Raw genomic sequence first — 23,844 nt, forward strand, 5'->3', positions numbered from 1 at the left:
ATGTTTAGAGTTGTTTTAGGATAATGATTCTGTACATTGGATGTAAATAATCTTAAACGGATATCTGTTCTCTGATCTGAAGCTAACGTATTTGCAGATGATCTCAGTTCTTGTGGTTTATTTTCAGCATCTTCTCTTCTCTGAGGTTATAGGCCCTATCTCGAGAATAACAGAGATACTCTCCCTCATTTCCAAACCTCACAAAAGAAGGTCAATGAATGAGGAACTATCTTGACTCAAGTTACACTTTAATTTTGTTTGTGTGATTATTTTCTCTTCTCATTTCATATTGACTGAACTTTAGTTTTGTCATTTTGAGTTCTCCTAGAGACCACATAGATGTTTGACAGTAGATCTGTCTCAGCAGACACAAACGGACCCTTAATGTTCTTAGAGTTATTTAAAGGCTGCTTTATTCTTTTTTTTTTATTCTTTTTTTTTTTTTTTTTTTTTATTGCTTTGTTTTGGATTCATCACTTTGTTGTGACATTCTGCATGATTGTTATTCCATCCATCCACCCATCAATCCATCCAACAATCCATCAAATCTCCATACCGCTTGTCCTATATAGGGTCACATTAGGGTCTGCAGCATCTTGGGCAGAAGGCAGAGGAAACACCCTGGACAAGTGGCCAGTCCATAGCAGGACTATTTTTTCTTGTTTATGGTAATTACAGTATTAAACTAAATATAGGCCTAACAAATAAGAAAACTGAGCATGGCTTGTAACTTCATTTATTGTGGGACGCCACTTTTGTGTATTTTTGTTGTATTGGTATGTCTTATTAGGGTTAAAATAATTTCAATCATTTCAAATAACATTTTTTACATTTTCAAAGTCCTTGCATTTAGACATATCATCAGTGACGTACTGATGCTGACCTCACAACTGCAGTAACTCTCACCAAAGCAGAGGCGATCGCTTTTTTCTTTTTCTTTTCTTTGGACAAAATTAGACTGTTTGGACCGCTTTGGCATAGTGTGATGATGTAACTCCCTCTTTCGCAGAAATCACGTGACCTGGTCGGTTTGCTACGAGTCCATCATCATCATCCTGCATTACTTCTCTCATTCGGTTTGGATGCGGTCGGCAGCGACATCAGTATGAGGAATATTTTCTTCCTTTTTGGGGCTTTATTGCTCGTGGACGGTGAGTCACGTTCATTTCCATTCATTTAACACTTTCGGTTTCAATCGCTTTCAATATAAACCGGAAACAGAAAATGCGCACTTGCTCTTGTCATCTAATTTGCTTGTATCACCATTGTTTCTTAACAAACTGCTATAACTTTTCTACAAATAGACGTTGTGATAAATCATAGCGTGAAAGTGACAACGCCATTATAAGGGTATTTTTGGGGGTAAGTTTGTTCGTGCATGTGTGTGTGTGTTTGTTTGGTAGTGAACACTACCCACCCAGCAAAAACTCGTTGAAAAGACGTCGAAAAGACGACATTGCCAGACGTCTAAACAACGTTAAAATTTGGTTGAAAAGTGAAAGGTGAAAAGCCGTCTTTTCCAGGTCGTTGAAAAGACGCCAATAAAAGGACGTCCCAATCGCGTCTAAATTAGGTTGTAAAGTGAGTTGAAAAGACGTCATTTTCAGGCCTAATGTCAACCGTGAATTCATGATTATATTTAATATTCATAATAAGACAATTCATAAAAGATTTGCAAACCATTTATTGACACATCAGATACATCTTTCACATAAAAAACACTTTCCTGATCACATCTTAAGCCTGCATTTGATGAAGCATACCCTAAAAACAGTTATATTGTGAAATATTACTACAATAAAAATAACATTTCATAAATATACATGTAAATATATAGTAATGTGTAATTTATTCATGTGATGCAAAGCTGAATTTTCAGCATCATTACTTCAGTCTTCAGTGTCACATGATCCTTCAGAAATCATTATAATATGATGATTTGATTATCAAAAAAAAATTATCAGTTGTACGGCTTCATATTTTTGTGGAAACTATGATACAGTTTTCAGTATTCTTTGAATAGAACTTTCAAAAGAACAGCATTTATTTGAAACATAATTTTTTTAAAACAATTATAAAGTTTTTACTGTGACTTATCAAATTTTTCTTTTCTGTATAAACATTTTTTCAAAACAATAAATCTTAAAAATATTGTAACATATAACATAAATATTGTACAAATAAAACAGAACAATGACCAATTATAACCACATTAGAAAACAGTAAAGGGATAGTTCACACAAAAATGTAAATTCTGTCATTAATTACTTACCCTCATGTCGCTCCAAACCCATAAGACTTTTGTGGAGAACACAAATGAAGATATTTTTAACAGATGCCTTGTGTGCGCAAACAATTACGTCTTTATTCACAAATGATGTATCTCCGACGCATGTTGCACCATGAGATCGCTGGCTCTCTCGCCAACACAACACTGATGAATCGTGGTGCTCCGTGAACGTGTCAGAGATGTATATTTTGTGAATAAAGATGCAATGGGTTTTTTGCACTCACACAAAGCATTCACTTCACTTCATAAAGTTGAGGTTAAACCACTGGAGTCATATTGATTATTGTTATAATGTCTCTAAAGCTTGAAAGTTGTAGTTGCATAAACTGTGAAATGGAGGGACAGAAAGTTCTCAGATTTCATTAAAAAGATCTACATTTGTGTTTCAAAGATGAACGAAAGTCTTACAGGTTTGCAACGACATGAAGGTGAGTGATGAAAATGTTTGGTAATGTTTGACGCATTAGGTAAATCAGTTCCTCAGGGGCACCAGTAGATCTCTTCCTGATCTCTGATCTTCTGCTCCTTCCACCATCCCAATCCCGGATTATTGAGCCACGACAGAAGTTTCCACTTTGAATGCTTTAGCCTGGCTGTTTTTTCTCCAGCATCTAAAGTGAGAAAGAAATCAATAACCAAAATGTAAATGTAAAAAAACAATGGTTGTCCAAAATGTAAAGTATACACTTGAGTTTTCCCTCTACATGTACGTGCAATATTTCAGTCATACATAAATTGTAAATGTTTGCTTGATTAGACATTACCTGTCTAGCGACGTATGTTTATGCTGAAATATAATATTGGTTTGTGTTTTAAAATCACCTATCACATGTCATTTTGTAGCGAACTTGAGTAGCAAGTTCAAAGTATCGTGTGATTAAAGTTTTGAGCTTCAGAACTTCCGATAACATAGTGAGTTTTTAGGGAGCGAATGTTTCAGTGCACTGTAAGGATTTTGTGATAAAGACGGCCCTTAACCACTGACTACTGAGCTAGAGAGTTATGCACCTTGATTAGCTTGTTCAGGTGTGCTGGACTAGATTGGAGTAAACCTCTGTATGTAAGTGGACCTTGAGAGACAATATTGACATCTCCTGCAATATGTTCTGCACTTACAACACTGGTGTCCAGACCAAAGTTCTGCAGAGTTTCTGGTGATCCTGGATCAGCTGCTCAGGTCTGCTTAATTGGGTTTGGAGCTAAACTCTGTGATCAGGACTAGATGGCAAACAATACTGTAAAGGGGAGAAGACAAACAATATTATTATGCTATAAATAATTTGTTCTGTGTTCATCTGCTTACAGGGCTCTAGAGTGCGACCAATTTGGTCGCACATGCGACCAAATTTTGTAAGGGTGCGACTAAAATTTTTCCTAGGTCGCACCGGTGTACCTAACGTCATCGCATCCGCGGCCTCTCCACGAACTAAGTGTTTGTTCTCCTTTGACGGAACTCACACTCTTCTCTCACGCTTAATGAGTGATGACGGAGGACAGAATTAAACATTCAAACGTAGCCTGGTTACACTTAAGGTCTGTGATATTAGTCTGATTTTATTTTAGATTTCGGCTTCCAAAGATTATAAAAAATAATATATTGAGCCGGTAAAACCATTAAAAACTATAGCCGCATTCTGTCTTGCGCAACTTCTTCCCTTCGCAGCATTACACTGTCATTTCTCCCTAAAACTCAAACCTAACGACAGAATCAGCACGATCGGTGATGGTTGTAAAATGCAGTCTAGCTACTGTTGCTAACTTGCGAGACGCGTTAAATAATGAAAAGAGCTATTAAAAGCACAAAATCTGCGCAAGAGATGTTGTTCGCAAGGCGGCACGCGCTCCGAAACCGAAACCAAGACAAGCAAATTATAGCCTACTTTGGGTTTAATGTGCGTGTCTAAACGATCAAATGTACACAAAAGTATGTCAAAATGACCGGCTTGGAGATTCACTAAAAACAGTTTATGTCTTAAATGGACGTAGTTATGGAAATAGTTGGGAGAATATGGTGCATCAGATCAGTAGCAGATCTGCACTCGGTCTTAAAGGGGCCGCAGTCTAATAAACATGCGGACGATTGCGCCATTACTGCGAATCAAACAACAAGAGAAAAATCACTACAAAGCTCTTGAAAGAATAACTTCAGCTTTATTAAGCATTAATCTATTTATGAAAAATTATGCAGTGTTATTTTACATTTGATTACTTTATTAGATTTCTTTTTAGACTAATATATATATATATATATATATATATATATATATATATATATAAAAACAAAAAGAACCGATAAGAATACAGTTAAAGTACCGAATCGATAAGCAGTATCGGTAAGAGTAGGAATACCGTTAAACCCTTTACTCCCTGGTCAATGCTCCAACAACAGCCCAGACATGAAGCTACTTCAGCCACCATTCTCCCCAGTCCCTGGTAAGATGCCAAGCCCTGGTCCTTCGTCGGAGATGGCATCCGACTCAGAGACGGAGGTAGAGCCTATACCGCGCCTGAGCTAGAGACTCAAAATAGTTAGTTTGGCAGCTCAGTGAAGCACTTTAAAAAAAAAATTGATTTTTATTTACCTACACCTTATTCTTGTTTAAAATCATTTACATAATATGAATGTATATAGAGCGTGATAAAAAGGTGACCTTGAAATTGTGGCGTTAAAGGTGACGCGAGCCGAGAAACATTTTCAGTGCACCCAAATTTTGTGCTGGTGCACTTAAATAAAAAAGTTAGGCGCACCAGTGCAACCAAGGCAAAAAGTTAGTCTGGAGCCCTGGCTTACCTGTACAAAGTATGCATCATGAATAAGCGTATATTGAATTTGATCTTTTAATAACACTGTTTTACTACATTAATACTAACTACAAACCTGATAAAAAGGACTGGGCAGTGGAGGAAAGCCTTATTTTGCCCTCCAGGTGGGCGTAATGGTGTGACGTCACGTGATAACTATGAATTAACCATACAGTGTGTACTTAGGTTAAATAAATTAGCTTATTTCCATTCATCCATTGACCAATTGTCAGCAAAACCTTTACAAAACTATCAAAATCTCTCATCTACACATAAGATGTGATTAAAAGCCCAAACTTACAGCTCAAGTCTACAGTTAACCTAACATAACGTTACCTCTAGTTAGCCTAACGGTTGAGATGCTAACGGACTTTTGCGAAGACACTAAACCATTTCTATAAAGTAAATATTCAACGGAAGCGAGTCATTTACATGAAAGAAAGTGTCAGGAACATTTGTATGTACTATTTGTGTAATTTTATGGACTAAACTTACCTTAAAGTAGTTAAAACAACAGTGAGAGACGGAGCTTCGCTGATTGTCAGTTGAGCTGCCCTCGTTTCCATGGTAACGCCCTCCGTTCCAGATCAAATGCGGCTTGAATGTACAGCGCGCGCCCATTGAAACATGTAGAAGTCACGCAGCATTTACATACATTTAGATTGATGGAGTGAATTATTTGATAATCAGCTAAAATATCCTGAAACCTGATACATTATTAAGTGGATAGTAGGCCTGTGGGCATCGCAAACTGTAAATAGAATGAGAATATGAAAGCATTGAAAATGTAAAACAATGTTTGAAGTAATTTATAGGCTATATATAATAGGCTACATTATAATATAATATATAGGCCTACCTTTAGAAATGGTAAACGAGGTGTAGACACAAAATAGCAAAAACTACATTGTTGGGGATTGCCCCACTGAAAACTGGTGGATTATATTATTGACCGCTGCAGAACTCTGGTCAGGGAGTCGGAGTCATCAGATAGAGTTTAGGCGTTTATTGCACAAGAGTGACCATACACATACGTGTACTTGAGGTAGTTTCTGAAATAAATAATATAACAGAAATAAATATTCACTGTCTAAAATTATTCAACAACTAAAGAGATTGCAAACTCAAATATAAACATAACTGTAAAGTGCACTGATACATGAAATATAAATCGGAAAATATATTAGTATGAGTCTGTAATAACAAACTGCATAATGCAATGAAATTGACAAAATACCAAATTGAATTATAGAAATTGGACTGTCTCATTAATACAGGCAGTAATAAATGACAACCAGTGAAAGATATTATCCACGGAGAAATTCCCTTCAAGGTAATAACTAGTAAACATGAACAATACGAGCCGCGATGCTAGCGGGATAATCCGCTCGTTAAGCAGGATCAAATTACACTAAGAAAGATCGCTAAATATCAACTACACCACAAACATGTTTTAACTTAGCGCAGTTGGGATACAGTGACAATCTGTTATTAACAATATACATAGAAGGAAAACTTACTTTGTCATAAACTTTCTCTTGCACATAACTGCACATGAATGCGTGCACGCGATATGATCGCTCAACTGGAGTAGCTTGGTGAATAGGCAATTACGCTGAGTCCGTACGTGCTAAGAACGCTGCACTACGTTATTTGCGTACAACGCAACTTAAAATATCACACACGTAACCAACTTAATATTTAAAGGGACAGAATTCACAACAGCCGCCCCCACATTTGAGTAGCAAATGGGTAATCAAGGGAATTATCTAACTGTCTTTGGTGTTACCTTCTAGAGCAGGCAACTGTATCAAGCGAGCAACTGGTCTAATGTAAGATTTACCGTCAATAACAACTTCGACAGTTCGCACACATCCATCACTGCTGGGCAATGTCTTCCGAACTCTGCCTATGGGCCACTGAGCTCTCGGGAGTTGCGGATCCACAATCAGTACAACAGAGTCGACCTCCAGGTTTTCTGAAGCTTTATGCCACTTCTGCCTGGTCTGAAGCGTAGGCAAGTAGTTTCTGGTGAACTGTATCCAGAATTGGTCTGCCATGTTTTGACAGTGACGCCACCTCCGCCGCCCCATATCTCCTGGAGCATACGCCACCTGAGGGAGGGATGCATCCCGCCGCCCCATAAGGAGAAGGTTAGGAGTAATTGGATCGATGTCGGCGACATCTGTTGAGGCGTATCCCAGAGGTTTTGAATTGAGAATCCCCTCCACTTCCACTAAGATTGTGGAAAGAACATCCTCTGTGACTGCTTGGTTACCAACGGCTACCTGGAGAGCATTTTTTATAGAGCGGACCTCGCGCTCCCATATTCCGCCAAAATGTGGAGCGCTGGGCGGGTTAAGCTTGAAGTCAATTTGGTGCTCTGCAAGACGGATTTGGAGTTCTGACTTCATGCTAAAGAAGGCTTCCCGTAGCTCTCTTTCTGCCCCGCGGAAGTTGGTGCCACAATCTGAACGGATCTCACGGGGTTGACCTCTTCTGGCTATGAGCCGGCGGAGTGCAAGAAGGAAGGCATCGACATCCATCGAATTAAGAAGCTCGATGTGAACTGCCCTGGTTGTGAGACATTTGAATATCAGGCCCCAGCGTTTTTCATTCCGCCTTCCTATTTTGACCAGGTATGGGCCAAAGCAGTCAACGCCCGTTGAATAAAAGGGTGGACAGAGCAGACGGAGGCGTTCTGGTGGCAAATCTGCCATTTGAGGTACCTTTGGCTGCGCTCTCCAGCGCTGACAGGACTGACAATGGAGTTGATGGTGCTTGATAGCCTGGCGTCCTCTGATAATCCAGTACTGCCTCCGTATCTCAGCGTAGACTCTCTCAGCTCCCGGATGTAACAGACGCTCATCAAATTCTTGAATAAGGAGCTTTGTTACTGCGTGTCTTGGGTCCAGTACAATGGGATGGATTTGTTCTGGGTCTGAGTTTGCAAGCCTTCTTAGACGCCCCCCAACTCGTATCATGCTGGTCAGGGGGTCCCACTCTGGAGCGAGGTTAACTAATCGACTGTGCACAGGAATCAATTTATGTGCCCTAAGGGCAGCTACCTCTTCCGGGAAGCTCTGAGCTTGACATGCCCTCAGCAGGACAGCTTCCGCCTCTCTGTTAGTCATTATTACACTATTCGATGCGGCCGCCCCTTGACAGGCTTGTAGAGTTGCCCCCACTAACTCTCGCCAGGTCTTGAATTGCGTAACATCGGGAAGGTTGGACTCTGTTTCAACTGCCATTACGGAGTAGCAGGTTAGGCCTTTCAATTCGGAAACTATTTCTGACTGTGCAACTTCAGGTCTTTTTGGCCAGTGCTCTGGGCTCTGCTTCAAGAATGGAGGCCCTTGACTCCATCGACTGGGCTCGGCCAAACTTTGGAGGGTTTTGCCTCTCGTAATGTCATCAGCTGGGTTATCCTGTGTATTAACATACCTCCATGAGCTGTGGTCTGTTAATTCTTGGATCTCGGTGACTCGTGTCCCAACGAACACCTTGTACCGGCAGGAGTCTGACTGAATCCACTCTAGCACGGTCATGGAGTCTGTCCACAGAATTGTCTGACTGATGGAGAGTGTCAACTCATTCCTAACCAGTTTGGCCAGCTGAGCTCCAGCTAAGGCAGCGCAAAGCTCCAGGCGAGGTATAGACTGCTGCCTCTTAGGAGCAACCCGTGATCTGGCCATTATGAAGGAAACATGAATGTCACTACTGGTTTGAACGGCCAAATATGCCACTGCCCCGTACGCTCTTTCAGAGGCATCGCAGAAAACATGAAGAGAACTGTGCTGTTCCGCTGCAGTTGTAGAGGCTTGCGTATAACAGCGAGGAATGGAAACTGCACTGAGTTGTTTTAGCTCGCTTTCCCAGTCGGTCCAGGCGGCCTGAAGGTTTGGTGGTAGATCTGGGTCATCCCAGTCTCTCTTTTTAGCCCACAACTGTTGGATGATCACCTTTGCTCTGGTGGTAAATGGCAGTATGAACCCCAGTGGATCATATTGAGAAGCCAACACCTGGTAAGCAGCTCTCATAGTCAGTTCTGCATGCTCAATGAGCCGATAATGATAGCCAAGGGTATCCGCTGCGCAATTCCACCTGAGGCCTAATGTGGGCTCCATAAGGTCAACACGGTTTTGCACTAACCACTGCTCTGTGGCTGATGACTGGGCTTCCGTCGGAAGATGAGCTACCACCGCTGGATGACTGCTAGCCCACTGTCTTAGGTCGAACCCTCCTTCTGCTAACATGCTGCGTAACTGATCCACAGTTTGCTTGGCAGCTGAGACAGTAGGGAAGCTTGTCAGGCAGTTATCCACGTAGAAGCTTTGGTGGACTAGCTGTTGTAGCCCTGGATATTTGGCCTCAGAATTGCAAGCATGGTGTTGCAGAGCAAAGATGGCACAGCATGGACTGCTTGTCGTGCCGAATGGCAGGACCTGCCACTCGTATACATCTGGAAGGTTTTCACTCTGCAGATCTCTCCAAATGAAACGGAGAAAGGACCTGTCCTTCGGCAATAGACGGACCTGATGGAACATGCCCTTGATATCTGAGCTTACTGCTACAGGATGCTGTCTGAATCTCAGGAGTACTCCTAACAGCGATGGTCCAAGTGTGGGACCTGGGAGGAGCTGATCATTCAAGGACAGACCGTGGTATCTGAAAGAACAGTCGAACACCAGTCGTTGCTTATTGTTATGACTCACGAGATGATGGGGCAGGTACCATGCCTCTGTTTGTGTCGCTTCCGTTTGGTTAAGCTTGACCACGTAACCTGCCTCGATGAGTTTGGCAATCTCTCCTGAATAGATTGAGGCCTTGTCAGAGTCCTTCTGGAGTCTCCTTTCAGTGTTCCTCAGATTTGCAAGGACGGATTGCATGGAGCCCTTAAGTTCTGGAGCACCTGGGTTCCACAGAAGAGGGGTGGCGTAACGCTGTACTCCCCTGACATTGACTCGCTGAGTTTGAGACTCAAGCAACTGCATAGCCTCTTTGTCTTGCCTAGACCGGACAACCAGTTTCTCGTTGCGAAAGGGCAGCACATCCAGTTGCCATAACCTCTCCACGTTTCTGTAGAGAAGATCATCTGGGTGATCAGTGGAAACGAAGAAACACTGCTGCACTGGTTCTCGGCCAGTAGTACTCATTTCCGCCCCTTGGAGTGCCCAGCCGAGAGCTGTACAAACTGCCACGGGTCCCCCTTTGGTGCCTTGACGAATAGGCTCTTTAGCAGTAATAAGGTGAACTTGGTCTGAACCTATGAGCACCAGTGGACGTACCTTGTGAAATGGCTGTAGTGGAACTCCTCTTAGATGTGCATACCGTCTCTGAAGAGTCTGAACTGGGTATGACTGTTCCACCAGATCAATGCCAGAAGCTGTGAATGCTCCAAACACTTGATAGCGTTTCTCTGGTTTACCTCTTGGAGAGATATCGAAGGTGACTTTTGAGCCATTGAGGTGAGTAGTGTCTGGTCGGACTGTACGAAGTGCTAGAGTCTCAGGTTCACCTTTAAGCTGGAGCTGCTGGACAGCAGTAGGTAGGATCATGGTGCGCTGTGCTCCGTCATCTAATATTGCATAAGTCTCTATTGTCTTTGATTTGTGGTGCAGCAGCACAGGCACCACTTTCAGAAGGACTCTACCAGATGCAATGGATGGCAAGAGGTAGATGCGGCTCTCCGAGGTAGCTGATGATGTATCAGTTGCACGACTTCGGGCCACGCCATGAAGCACTTGAAGGTGAATACCACCACAGTCACTGCAGGGTTTCTTCAGATTACAGGTCTCATGCGCATGGGAACGGGCACATTTCCAGCAGCGCTTCCCCTCTGAAATCCACTTACAAAGATCAGACACTGACTGTTCTTTAATACTACTGCATCGAGTGATGTAGTGGTCTTTACTGCCACAGAAAAGGCAGTTGACTTTGAGGGGGGTCTTCCAAGACACCTTAGGACTGGGGGATGCTTTATCCTCAGTGGGTGCTGCACCATGATACAAGGCTGTACTTTGGCTTCTTGGTTTAGCAGCACTCTTCTCTTTTGAACCGCTGTGATCTCTTTCATACTGGTAGCGTTGCACTAACCTACTAGACAATCTCTGTTGCTGAGCTTTGATGTCGAGCCACCCTGTGAAGTCTTGTAGGTTGTACGGGTTAATACTGGGGGAGTTGAGCTTCCCTTGTAGCTGGAGAAACTCTATGAAACCATCTCGCAAGTACTTCGGCAACTTACTAAGCAAACGATCCACATGCGAGCAGCAGTTCAACTCCATCCCTCTGGGTCCCTCCAAAGATAACAGCATGCTCACTAAGAGGTGGACACGGAGAGCGAAACTCTGAAAACTGCGTGCATCGTTTGGTTTTACCTCTGGTGCTGTGAGGATTGCTGCTATTTCGCTCTGCGCCAGCTGATGGGGCTGGCCATATTGTAACTGAAGAGCTTGCATAGCTGCAGAGTACGGGTAGGGATGATGGCGGCAGGACTGGCCAATCATTTGTGCCTCAGGCAATTTAAGGTGTTCCAGCAAGATGTGATACTTGTATTTTTCATCTAGCTCTGCATGAGGTTCCAGAAGATTGTCCAAAGCTAATTTCAAGTTAGCGAATTCCCTTTCGTTGTCATTCACAAAATCAGGAATCTTTGGCTGGGGAACCGAATGCAAAGGGCGGTGAGGCACCAAGTATTCTGGTCGCTTCAGTGGCTGGCTCAATGGCTGTAGAGAAGTGTTTGCGAGAGCAGGAATGTTCATGGCAGGAACTGAAGCACTGTGCAGGGTTTGAGGCACTGATGCTACTGGGGGCATTGTAGTATAGTGAGGAACTGAAAAACTGGGAGCAGGTGGAGCCGCGACAGGTTGTCGAGGAGAAGGTGCCACTGTTGTATAGATGTAAGGCACACTGGGATGCTGGTAGGTTGGCGTGGGAGCTACTATCTGTGGCTGCACCCGAGGCTGAAAGGCAGTTCCAGCATCGCCATAAGGGCAAAACTGTGAATTAAGCAGTAGTGGCACAGTATCTGCTCTTGTGTCATACTGTGGTTGGCGCACGGCGGCAGGTAACGTACCAGACGAAATTGGTGAGTACAAAGGGAGTGAAGTGACTGGCTGTATTGGTACGAAACCAGAGTTAAAGTGCTCTGCCTCTGCAGTAGGTGTGCTTACATTTATTTGTGTGGCACTCACATGTCCTTGTCCTTTGGTATGTAACTCAATGTCAGGTGACTGTGATGAATAGGAAGAATGACTTGATGAAGGGGTCAGATGAGGGGAGTTTTCTGGAGGTGATCTCATCGGTGGTGTGGCAGGCTTTACACTTTGCACCTCTTCATCCCCTTCTTCCCTCAGGAATGATGTGATATGTTTCATCAGATCCTGACGCCGACGCTGTCGGTTTTCGTACTGCTTGAGTTTGCTCTGAAGCGCAGCCATATCAGCAGCTTCATCTCTTTCCTTCTTGGAAATAGACTTCATTAATTCCCTCAGTGAACTCATACTTAATAAGTCTGTGGAGCTTGTGGCTGGATGCTCACCCTGGCTGGAGGCTGGTCGTGATTGACTAATTATGCCCACTGCGGCTGCTGCTCCTCTCTGCTCCGCTGGCACCTCTTCTGTTGGTGGGGAGGAAAGAGCAGGTCGGTGATGGCTGTAATCAAGGAGATACTCCTCCAGATGCTTGGGTGTGCGACGATGCCGTGAGGGTCTGTCTGACGTCTCAGCATGAGGGAGAGAGGTTGAACGCTTTTCCAAAGACATCACTGCAGTAGTCAATAGCTCCGGCTCGAAGGACCATATGTTGGGGATTGCCCCACTGAAAACTGGTGGATTATATTATTGACCGCTGCAGAACTCTGGTCAGGGAGTCGGAGTCATCAGATAGAGTTTAGGCGTTTATTGCACAAGAGTGACCATACACATACGTGTACTTGAGGTAGTTTCTGAAATAAATAATATAACAGAAATAAATATTCACTGTCTAAAATTATTCAACAACTAAAGAGATTGCAAACTCAAATATAAACATAACTGTAAAGTGCACTGATACATGAAATATAAATCGGAAAATATATTAGTATGAGTCTGTAATAACAAACTGCATAATGCAATGAAATTGACAAAATACCAAATTGAATTATAGAAATTGGACTGTCTCATTAATACAGGCAGTAATAAATGACAACCAGTGAAAGATATTATCCACGGAGAAATTCCCTTCAAGGTAATAACTAGTAAACATGAACAATACGAGCCGCGATGCTAGCGGGATAATCCGCTCGTTAAGCAGGATCAAATTACACTAAGAAAGATCGCTAAATATCAACTACACCACAAACATGTTTTAACTTAGCGCAGTTGGGATACAGTGACAATCTGTTATTAACAATATACATAGAAGGAAAACTTACTTTGTCATAAACTTTCTCTTGCACATAACTGCACATGAATGCGTGCACGCGATATGATCGCTCAACTGGAGTAGCTTGGTGAATAGGCAATTACGCTGAGTCCGTACGTGCTAAGAACGCTGCACTACGTTATTTGCGTACAACGCAACTTAAAATATCACACACGTAACCAACTTAATATTTAAAGGGACAGAATTCACAACAACATGATATAATTATGAACATAGATGTAACACGAGGAACAAGCTTCATGTTCTAAGTATTTTAAAATGTATTTTAAATATACAAAATGTATTTCAATATATTTAACAGTGCTTCACATATATGTGAATATATTAATATGCAGTTATTAATAGGCTATTTAAGTGCTGTTGTTTATCGGGGTCTACGGAAACTACTGTGATGTTTACTGTTTTTATGGGTGCATTAGACATATTTAATGTAGGCTAATTGTTAACAAATGTTCAGAAATAGGTGTAATAATATTCAGCACAAGCGTTTTCCAACTAGATATGAACCACTAGGGTGCGCTTTTTGCTGGATTTATGCCAAATCATGTAGGTATGGTTTGCGAACGTATATGGGTGCTTACAAATAATGTATTCCTGGGATGTGCAGTGACACGTAACTTTGAAACTATTTCTACAATCTATTTCTTCACTTGCTACAATATACTTTAATTGTATGTATGCTATATTAGGGCTATATGTGGTCTTGGGCTAAATAAACAAAGCCAAATTTTCAACGTTTTTTTTGGGCTAAAATTGGACCAAATCAGAAGGACCAAAGTCACCAAACAAAGCCAAATTTTCAACGTCTATGTTTGGGCTAAATTTAGACAAAACAAGACGGACCAAACAAAGCCCAATTTTCAACGTCTATGTTTGGGCTAAATTTGGACCAAACAAGACGGACCAAACAAAGCCCAATTTTCAACGTCTATGTTTGGGCTAAATTTGGACCAAACAAGACGGACCAAACAAAGCCCAATTTTCAACGTCTATGTTTGGGCTAAATTTGGACCAAACCAGACGGACCAAACAAAGCCCAATTTTCAACGTCTATTTTTGGGCTAAATGAAGACTATGACGGGCCAACTTGATTTAGCCCAAAAAACAACGTCTTAATGACGACTGGTGCTGGGTGGGTAGAGAGCGCTGACGACCTGTAATATTCTGAACACTACTATTTTTTTGTTTAGACTATTTTATTTATTATGTGAATAATGATAATAATAATAACAACAATTAGCTTAAATAGGCTATTGTTTTAGCGGGATACAAAATAAAAATCACAAGTAGCCTAAATCTCTTTAGGCATAAAGTGTCTCTGTGTCAAGGGCGCCGTAAAGGGGTGGAAGGTTAGGACGATTCTAAGGGCCCAGGCTGATTTAGGGCCCAGAAGAGCAGACCCCCTTTTTCTTTTCTTAGTTCTTTTCTATTTTTTATTCATTAAATGTGCTAGGGCCCCTCATGCACTAAATGTGTATTTTGTACGTTTTGACCATAGATTTAATATTTTAAAAACAAATAATGTATTTACTGTTTCAGTCACACCCCTCCCCCTCACAATGGTTCATTCCACCTGCGCTGTCCGAGCTACGATCGCTAGTGTAGCGTCTCTTGCTTATTGCACTTGCTATGATGCAGCGCAGACAGTGACACACGCAGGCATGTCACATCAAAAGTCAGGGCATCAAAAACGGAAAGAGAAGACAGAGAACGCCGAAGTCGACAGTATGTCACACAGTTTTTCAAAAAGAAAGGTAGCTTGCCCTATTCCTGTATTCCAAAACTTTCAGAGTTAGGCTACTTATTTTTGTTGCTACTTGACCTGCTTTTATCTAGCTAGCTTAGTAAAATAATTACTGAATTATGATTTACATCCAACAATAATAACATCTCTGCTGTCTCCGGGTTATCATGTCTCGTAGACACAGATTCAGCGGCTGCTGCACACCCACGTCCTCCTTCCCCCACGTCCCCCGTGCGTTCACACCGGACGCGAATAGCGCGTCAGGCGCGAGTGATTTCAATGTTAAGTCCATGCAAAGAGGCGTTGTAATTTCGTTTCAAACTTTTGTTTTTACGCGCGTCAATTTCGCTCTTGACGCGCGAATTAACACAAAGTGGTCAAGCGTATAACTAGACGCGGCAGGCGCGAATTTGACGCGCTATTCGCGCCCGGTGTGAACGCACAGTCAGCCGAACAAGGTGAGCCTGAGCGCGAAACTTCACGAAGATTGATTGAAGCCTCTAAACACGTCTTATCTACTGTGTTCGCCACATGATGATAACTTTACAAAACAAAAAGTAATCTACACGCTTCAAAAATTACAAAATCAGTTTACCGTGTGTCGTGTGTTCTGTGAAGTGACAGTGCTGTTGCTACGATCGATGCTGTCAAACTTGACGTTCTTAATATGAATAAAATGCCCCAGAAAAAATAATATAAAATTGAATAAAACATGTGTCTGTAGTAACCATTGGCTATAAGGAGTTTACAAAATAGATATTTTAATATTTTATATTAAGAAAACAAAATAGGCTAATATGGTTATTACGTGTGTGTTTGACTTATACAGATGCAGAGTCAGCTTTATTGTCTGCACCTCGTATGCAACTATGCAATGTGCTAAGTATCTTTTTTAAAGTATACAGGGCATGTTTATTGGGTTAAATTTTATCTGTAAAAAATGTAGGGGGCCCAGAAATTTTGGTTTCCATAGGGCCCAGAATTTCTGGCGGCACCCCTGCTCTGTGTCTCTGAACTGTCGGTCGGTTAGTGCGGCTCAGAATAGACCATCAGCAGATGCACATGAATAACTTCTTATTCAGTCAGATATCCCTGAAACATATATTAATATGGGTTACTTAAAAAAACGACTAAATATGCGGTATTCAGTGTCACTAGGAGAGCGGGGTAGCCTACAACGTAACGCTTTTAGACTTTCTCTCAATTTGTGTAAATTTACTTAGGGTTCAGAGTATTTTTTTTTTTCCCACATTAATTTCACGTGTCTAGTAAAATTATATTGTTTTGTTTTATTAATACAGTGTAGGCTATATATTTTTCTTGGTATAGGCTACCCCGAAAGAATGGTAGTGAAATATGACAACATGCCCCAATGGTGGGGTACATTGTAACATGACCATGTGACAGCTTAAAATGCTATATCTAATCTAATCAACAACAAAAAAATACTAGACAAACTAAAATATTTTCTCAAAAAATAAAATAAAAATAAAATAATACAAAATAATGGCATTTTTTAATAATTAATCATTTTAATAAGTTTGACAACGAACACGGAAAACACAGAAATACAACATAGTTCAAAACATAATAATAATTAATAATTTATGAACATTGACACTCAGTCTTTATTCACCTTTTTCTCATGGTTTCTCAATAGAATTCATAAATGTATATAGAATATCATAGTTCTAATAGGGGCTCATTGTAATGCAGTGTGACAACATGCCCCGCCTGGGCAACTGGGATTTAACCCTTAAACAGGCAAGAGTAGAAAATGATAAGCAACAAATAATTTCATGTAATTTTTTTATTTAATCTGGACTTAAATAAATCATATCCAAGAGAATTTTTGAAAAATGTTATGTATTTAGGATTTTATGAGTTGTGACTCCCAGATCACATTGCCTGTTTAGGGTATAAAAAAAGGGACCAAATCTATAACTGTAACTGCCATTGCATGTTTAAAACAATTATATCCTATACTTCAACTCAAATAATGTTGACATATTATATATCATTGGAAAGCTTACAAACTCAAGATTCAGCCTATGAAAACCGCTTTGAAATCGGACATTGCGTTACCATAAAAATGGTAAAAAAAAAAAAAAAAAAAAAAAGGGTAACATTTTTGGGATTTGGGTCAGGCTGACTAATTGATCACAGATAACTTGAAGCAAATCATGTGACCAGCATACTCAAGACAGACAGCCTGGGGTATCAGTTTAACCTGTACATTTTATAATTTGTAAACAAAAACAAAAAAAATTTCCTCACAATACAAAGATTGTTACAAAAAAGAATACAAAGTTAATCCCTTTTTTATACCCAAAAATGGCAATGTGACTCAGGTGTAACATATATTTCAAAACGTGCTAAATAACAACATGAACAACATTTTTATAAATGTTCTTTTTCAGCATCTTAAGACAATGTTCATAATTAATGTTAGCAGTGTTAGTATTATTTTTTCAAAAGAAAAGTAAGTTTAATATATATTTACTTACCTCAAAATCTGAATGTCCTGCACCACTGGCAGCCATGTTGGATTAAGGTCAGGCTGACTACCGTAAAACTTCAAATAATAGCCGAGTCCCAAATAGACGCCTGTCTCTTTTAAACGCCTGGTGTGACGACAGGTTTGGGTAAATAAAGGCCGGTCTCAAATAGAGGCCTGGTCTGTTTTTTAGTATCGGGTTATACATGATATTCTAAAACCAGTCAGATCGTCTGTTCTATGTTTTGATTAGATTTCACGTGACAGACGCAACCGTTCATGAACGACTCATCACTATTCGCGCGCACGCGCGCGTGTGTGTATGTGTGTGAGGGAGAATATATTTCATTAACTTCGGGATGTTATCCTTAGGTATGTGGCCTGACTAGCTTCAGCGAGGATCACCTTATCCATTGTTTCAAAGAGGGAGAGCCGTGCGCATCTGGGCGGGAGCTGTTAGTGCAAGCAAGGCAGGCAGAGTTAGCGGAGGCCGGAGAGGGAGAAGTGGAGGAGAGCGACGTGGAGGAGGAATTCGCCAATGAACTTGTAATTGAGGATCGCGGGGATGATGATAGTGATGAATAGAGTAATTTTCTATCACATGATTGCAGTTGTTTTACAGGGTAGCCTTCATTCTTTCTTGTTGATGTGTTTCGGCAACAAGTTCATATGCTCGATGGATTTTAGTGGTAACTTGTGTTCTGCCCATTGCTGTCACATCGTTTCGTTTTTTATGGTTTTTTTTTATGCTGCTAATAGCCAAAGACATTTCTTACATTAAATTATTTGTTACACACATTCGAATTACTTATAAATAAAACATAATATAATGTGTTAACCTCCTACTGTCATGCTTGAATATCTCAACACTAAATTAAAGGCCTGTCTCTTATAGACGCCTGTCTCAAATACAAGCCGGTGCAGTTCGGCGATTTGGGTAAATAGAAGCCCGGGCTATTATTTGAAGTTTTACGGTAATTAACATAGACAGTATATAAACTGGACACAGCGACCCCATTGGATTCAACGGAGACAAGTGAAGTCAATTAGAAGCACTAACTTCCTGATGGTCGAGCGTACTGCGCAGACTCAAACTGAGCTTGACGACGTAGATGTGACGTGAGCAACCCGTCTGACTTCTAGTAGCTGAGCCTGTGCCAAGAGAAATCTGAATCATTCCATTCCGAAACTTGCAGAGACGGAGATCGTGAGTAGGAGGAGTCTAGAGCTAGAAGCAGGAGAAACTTTTGCTAAGTATTCTGATTAATTACTTTGTCATTTTGCCTCCACGTCCCCCCGATTGCCTGCGAGCTTCTCCTCCCGTCCATACGGTAATCTCTCTACTGTGCGACAGAGAGTCGCGTGGTTATGACGCAATCGTTAGCCTATTTTTACAAAAACTGCTTCTACGGGGCCATAACGTACACTGTAAAAAAAAAAAAAAAATCCTGTAAAAAAACGGTACATCTCTGGCAGCAAAGTTTCCAGATGGGTTCCGTTAAATTACAGCAAATAACCATTTCACAAAATTACAGGCAAAAACTGTAAAAATACAGAATTGACTTTATGGTCAAAATTAATTAAATTACAGTACATTACTGTTGATAATGGTTTATTAAACCGTGGAAAAACTGATAAATTATGTCAAATTACATAAAAAGAACATTTAACTTTAAGGTTAAATAATGCTCTGTCTATCTACAGTAATTATCTTTTAATATATAGTTTTTTTGTGTAAAATAACTATGAAGTTATGTATAAAAATGCAATAAGTACATCAATTCAAAAACAAAGTTTGTATATTTACAGTTTTAATTTTTGCAGATTCAGTTTCACAACTTTGACCAATCTCTAATTAAGTACTTAATAATAGCAAATGTACAGTCAATTTCTGTTAAATTAACTAAACGTACAAGTACGGAATACCTGCACATTTACAGTATTACTCATTAAACAAACACTGAACATCAAGATACGTGAATGATACAAGCTTAGTATATAATATAGAACATGTAAAAATATCCACTTTAAAAGACAATTGCTGTATACCTTTATACTCTAATATAACTTATTTTAAACATTTACAATTACATTTTATCCAAAGTGACTTAAAATTAAGAGAACAATAGAAGCAACAAGTGCAGTGACAAGTCCCAGTTAGTGTAGTGTTTTTTATTAAAACAAAGATTTAGTATTATTGAGTCAAGTGTTTATGAAAAGATGGATCTTTAGCAGTTTCTTGAAAATATGTTGAGTTGGGCAGGTCATCCCACCAGCAGGGAACAGTCCAGGGAAAGGTCAGTGAAAGTGATTTTGTGTCTCTTTGGGATGATGGCACCACAAGGCGCCGTTCACTTGCAGAACACAAGCTTCTGGAGACACATAGATCTGAAGCAGTGAGTTTAGGTCTTGCTGCAGCATCTGGATCAGTTGCAGAGGTTTGACTGATGCTGGAAGGCCTGCCAGGAGAGCATTACAATAGTCCAGTCTGGATAGAACAAGAGCTTAGACAAGGAGTTGTGTGGCTCCGATAGGAAGGGCCGGAGCTTTCTGATGTTGTATAAGGCAAATCAGCAGGATCACACAGCAAGGATGGTTTGGCTGAAACCATAAGCAGTTCTGTCTTGGCAAGGGTTCAGTTGAAGGTGAAGGTCATTCATCCAGCAAGAATTTTCCATCAGGTAGGCTGAGATGCGAGCAGCAACCGTCAGATCCTCTGGCTGGAATGAAAGGTAGAGATATGTGTCATTAAGTGATAGGAAAAGTCATGTTTCTAAATGACAGAGCCTAGTTACACTACAAAAAAAAAAAAAAACATTAAATAGATGGGTGGAATCTAACACAATCGTGGTCTTACTGTAGTAAAACCAAACCTTGTGCAGCTCCAGTGGCCTCACAAGGACCAAATGAATATTCACATGGGAAAATACAGTATAAAACAAATGAAATTTTCTGCCACTTTTAGTGCAATCATATGGAATCAGAAGACTCGCCCATTACAATATTTTAAATTACTTCTTCCCATACCTTGTTTGCCATGATCATTCTGTTTTCCACTTGACCTTAAATATTATTTTTATTTTTTTTTTTAAATTAACAACTCAGTATTACATTTAAACATGTCAGAATATGTTCCACTGAGACAATACAAAACCTCAACTGACTATGATCTGGAAGCTGAGCAGGAAAGGCTAACAGTGAAGTTTTGAGCTGAGAAACCTAGGGGTGTAACTGCCTGTTCATCTGGATCAATGCAATTTTCATAACCAATGATCAAAAGTATCCTATGAAAAAGGCTACTATGATGACCCCAGTCCATACAAAATGTAGATAAGTTCATTTCTTCATCAGAACACAAACATTCTATCAACTTGTAGTTTATAAGCCTAATATTTGCACATGTATGCATTCTATAGCTACATGTTGGCAAGCAGATGCAGCCAGAATATGCAATTTATCATGTTGTGTTCATATTCTAGTCTCATGTGCTTTCCTGTATCATCAAGTACAGTATTTACTGAATTCGTTTTCTTAACAGTCTTGATAGCCACGTTAACCTTTACGAAAATTAACTATGGTTTAACCACAAAGAAAAAACAAACAAACAAACAAACAAACATGGTAGGCCTATTTGTAGTATAACTGTGGTTATTAAAAATGGTAATAAAAATCCGCCAAAAACGTGGTTACTATAATTTTACTATAATTAAAACCAAGGATATTTTTTAAAAGAAGAGTTTCAGCTTCCAGACAGTGTTTCAAAATGTCCCGCCAGATTGATTTACTGACAGATACTATCGCGTATTAACGAAGATTTTATACACAATTAAACGGACTTTGATATGTATAACAAGTCTACGAAAGCTTGTTTTAGGTCTTTTGAGGTGTGGGTTCAACTGATCTTTCTTAAAACAGATGGAAAATGTAAAGACGCATTTTGCCCTCCAGCTCTCGCCAGTTATGACAGAACATCATTTAAGAATGCTAACGTTAGCTTGAAAACTGTAAACGTAACACAAATGTAATATAAAATATCGTTCACATGTAACTTAGTATAATGAGACTCTTACCTCAGCCGGTGATCGGTTGGCATGATGTCCGCAGTGACGAACAAGGCTCACTGAAAAGGGCGTTATTTCCGAAGAATCCAAACGGACTGACTGACAACAGAGCTCCTGCTCACGGCTGCTCTTGACGAATACGATTGCTTTGAACCACTGTTGATCTCACAATCCACTTCACGAGAGTAGACTGAATTCAAATCTCCCGCTTGCCCAAACCATAGACTGTAAAAAATAGGCCCAAACTCGACTGATCAGCTAACGTTAACCGTTGTGGGCAGGAGCGGAAAAGTAATACATACAGTCGGCATCTAGTCATAGTTGGGGGCGTGGCGAGGGTGGAGTCGGCGTGGGGGAAAACACTGCGAGCATCGTGTGTATTTGAATGACAAAAATGTGATATTGCGAGTCATTGACGCCTGCCGACCGGCAACGGTACATTGTAAAATTAACTGCAATAGGTTATGATAGCCCTTATTTAATTAAAAACTGGGTCAATGACCCAACCAAATGGCCGGAGGTGTCGTTTCCAGACATATTTTGTGATCTGGTTGAATCTCCCAAGACATCGCGGCAGCTGTAGCGGTAACATTAGCCTATAACTCAATCAACTTATGTTGCATACTATAACTCCATAAAACCTTGTCACTTACCAATTGTACGTATGCTTCACTCCAAACTATTAACGTTAATCCTTTTGTAAAACGGTGATCACTTAAGAAGTTATAAAGTCCTCTAGTAACTCACAGACTGCAGTCTACTCCATAGGTTCACGGCTCGCGTCATGAGCCTTCAGCTGATAACGCTAATGTGAATGAGACATCCCTTATGAAAAACAACTATAGGAATCTTGTAGTATTTTGGGACATACTATAGAAGTACTATAGAGGTATTACAGAACATCACATAAGTAACGTTATACACTACTATAGAAATCTTATAGGATTACTATAGTTCTTTTTCGTAAGGGATGTAGACAAAACTAGCCCACCACTGCCTAATACGAGTTTAACACCCACTACTATATCACACAGGGATCTACTCACACAGTAATATTAAAAAATTGTCCTCATTTCCGGTTCTGTGTGTTTATTAGGAAGGATGTAGAACATCAATTCATAATTTGTTTGTTTATTGGCGGTACAGAAAACGACACAGCAACTCTTCGGCATGATTGCCCCGTGTATTTCAATGAGCGCCAAGGCAATGTTTTCCCCATAGACTGTAAAAAATAGGGACAAAGCGTCTGTGACGTCACCCATAGACTTCTGAAGAACGGTTTTGAGGCCGTTTATGGGGGGTATGGGCGGCGCCATATTTCAATACAAATGTTCAGAAAGGATAACTTACAGGTATGATGTGTTGTGTCAGATCATGGCCGAGACGTCAAATTTCAGGAATTCCACTCGGCGCAGCCTATGCTCGTTGTCAGCTGTCAATCAAGCTGTCAATCGCACCCTTATTTGTCATACATTTCTAAATGTCATACATCATCTAAATACGATCTAAACTAATGAGTTAGAAAAAAAATTCACCCCCCTCACAGTTGTCAGGCACTCGGAACCTATCGAAAAATACAATAAAAGTCCATGGGACCAACCTGTAAAAACATGAATTTATGCTGTGAAAACGGACATTTTAACATGGGGGTGTATGGACATTTGCTCCCTTTTGGGACCTGCCCCTAGCGGATTTTCGATGTATTGCAGTTTTTCGCACTTCCGGGTAGGCTTCATTTTTCAGATTAGAATGTTGCAGCTTGGTTTTCCCCCACGGGCTAAATTCACATCACGTGACGGGGCGTTCCCAGACCAACCGTCTGTATCTATGGCAGCGAATTTGAATCTGCGTCATCGCGCGCGCGCACTCACTCACACACACAAAGCCCTGAATGTGTAGCAACGGAGATTTGGAAAAATATACATAAAATATACATGAAATTATGGGAGAATATAAGACAATGAAATAATGATCAAAATGAGTATAAAATAAAATGTGAAATAAAAAATAATTCAATACAGGCCTA

The 23,844-nt window shown here is 40.5% G+C and overlaps 1 protein-coding gene across 1 annotated transcript in view; it reads left to right on the top strand.

Moving 5' to 3' along the window:
- Positions 1-23,844, top strand: part of LOC309475595 (uncharacterized protein) — a 374,444-nt gene that overhangs the window by 154,069 nt on the left and 196,531 nt on the right. The gene's annotated exons all lie outside the window — the stretch shown is intronic.

This window comes from Leuciscus leuciscus (genome assembly GCF_965113295.1).
Source record: "Leuciscus leuciscus genome assembly, chromosome: 15".
Lineage (NCBI taxonomy): Eukaryota > Metazoa > Chordata > Actinopteri > Cypriniformes > Leuciscidae > Leuciscus > Leuciscus leuciscus.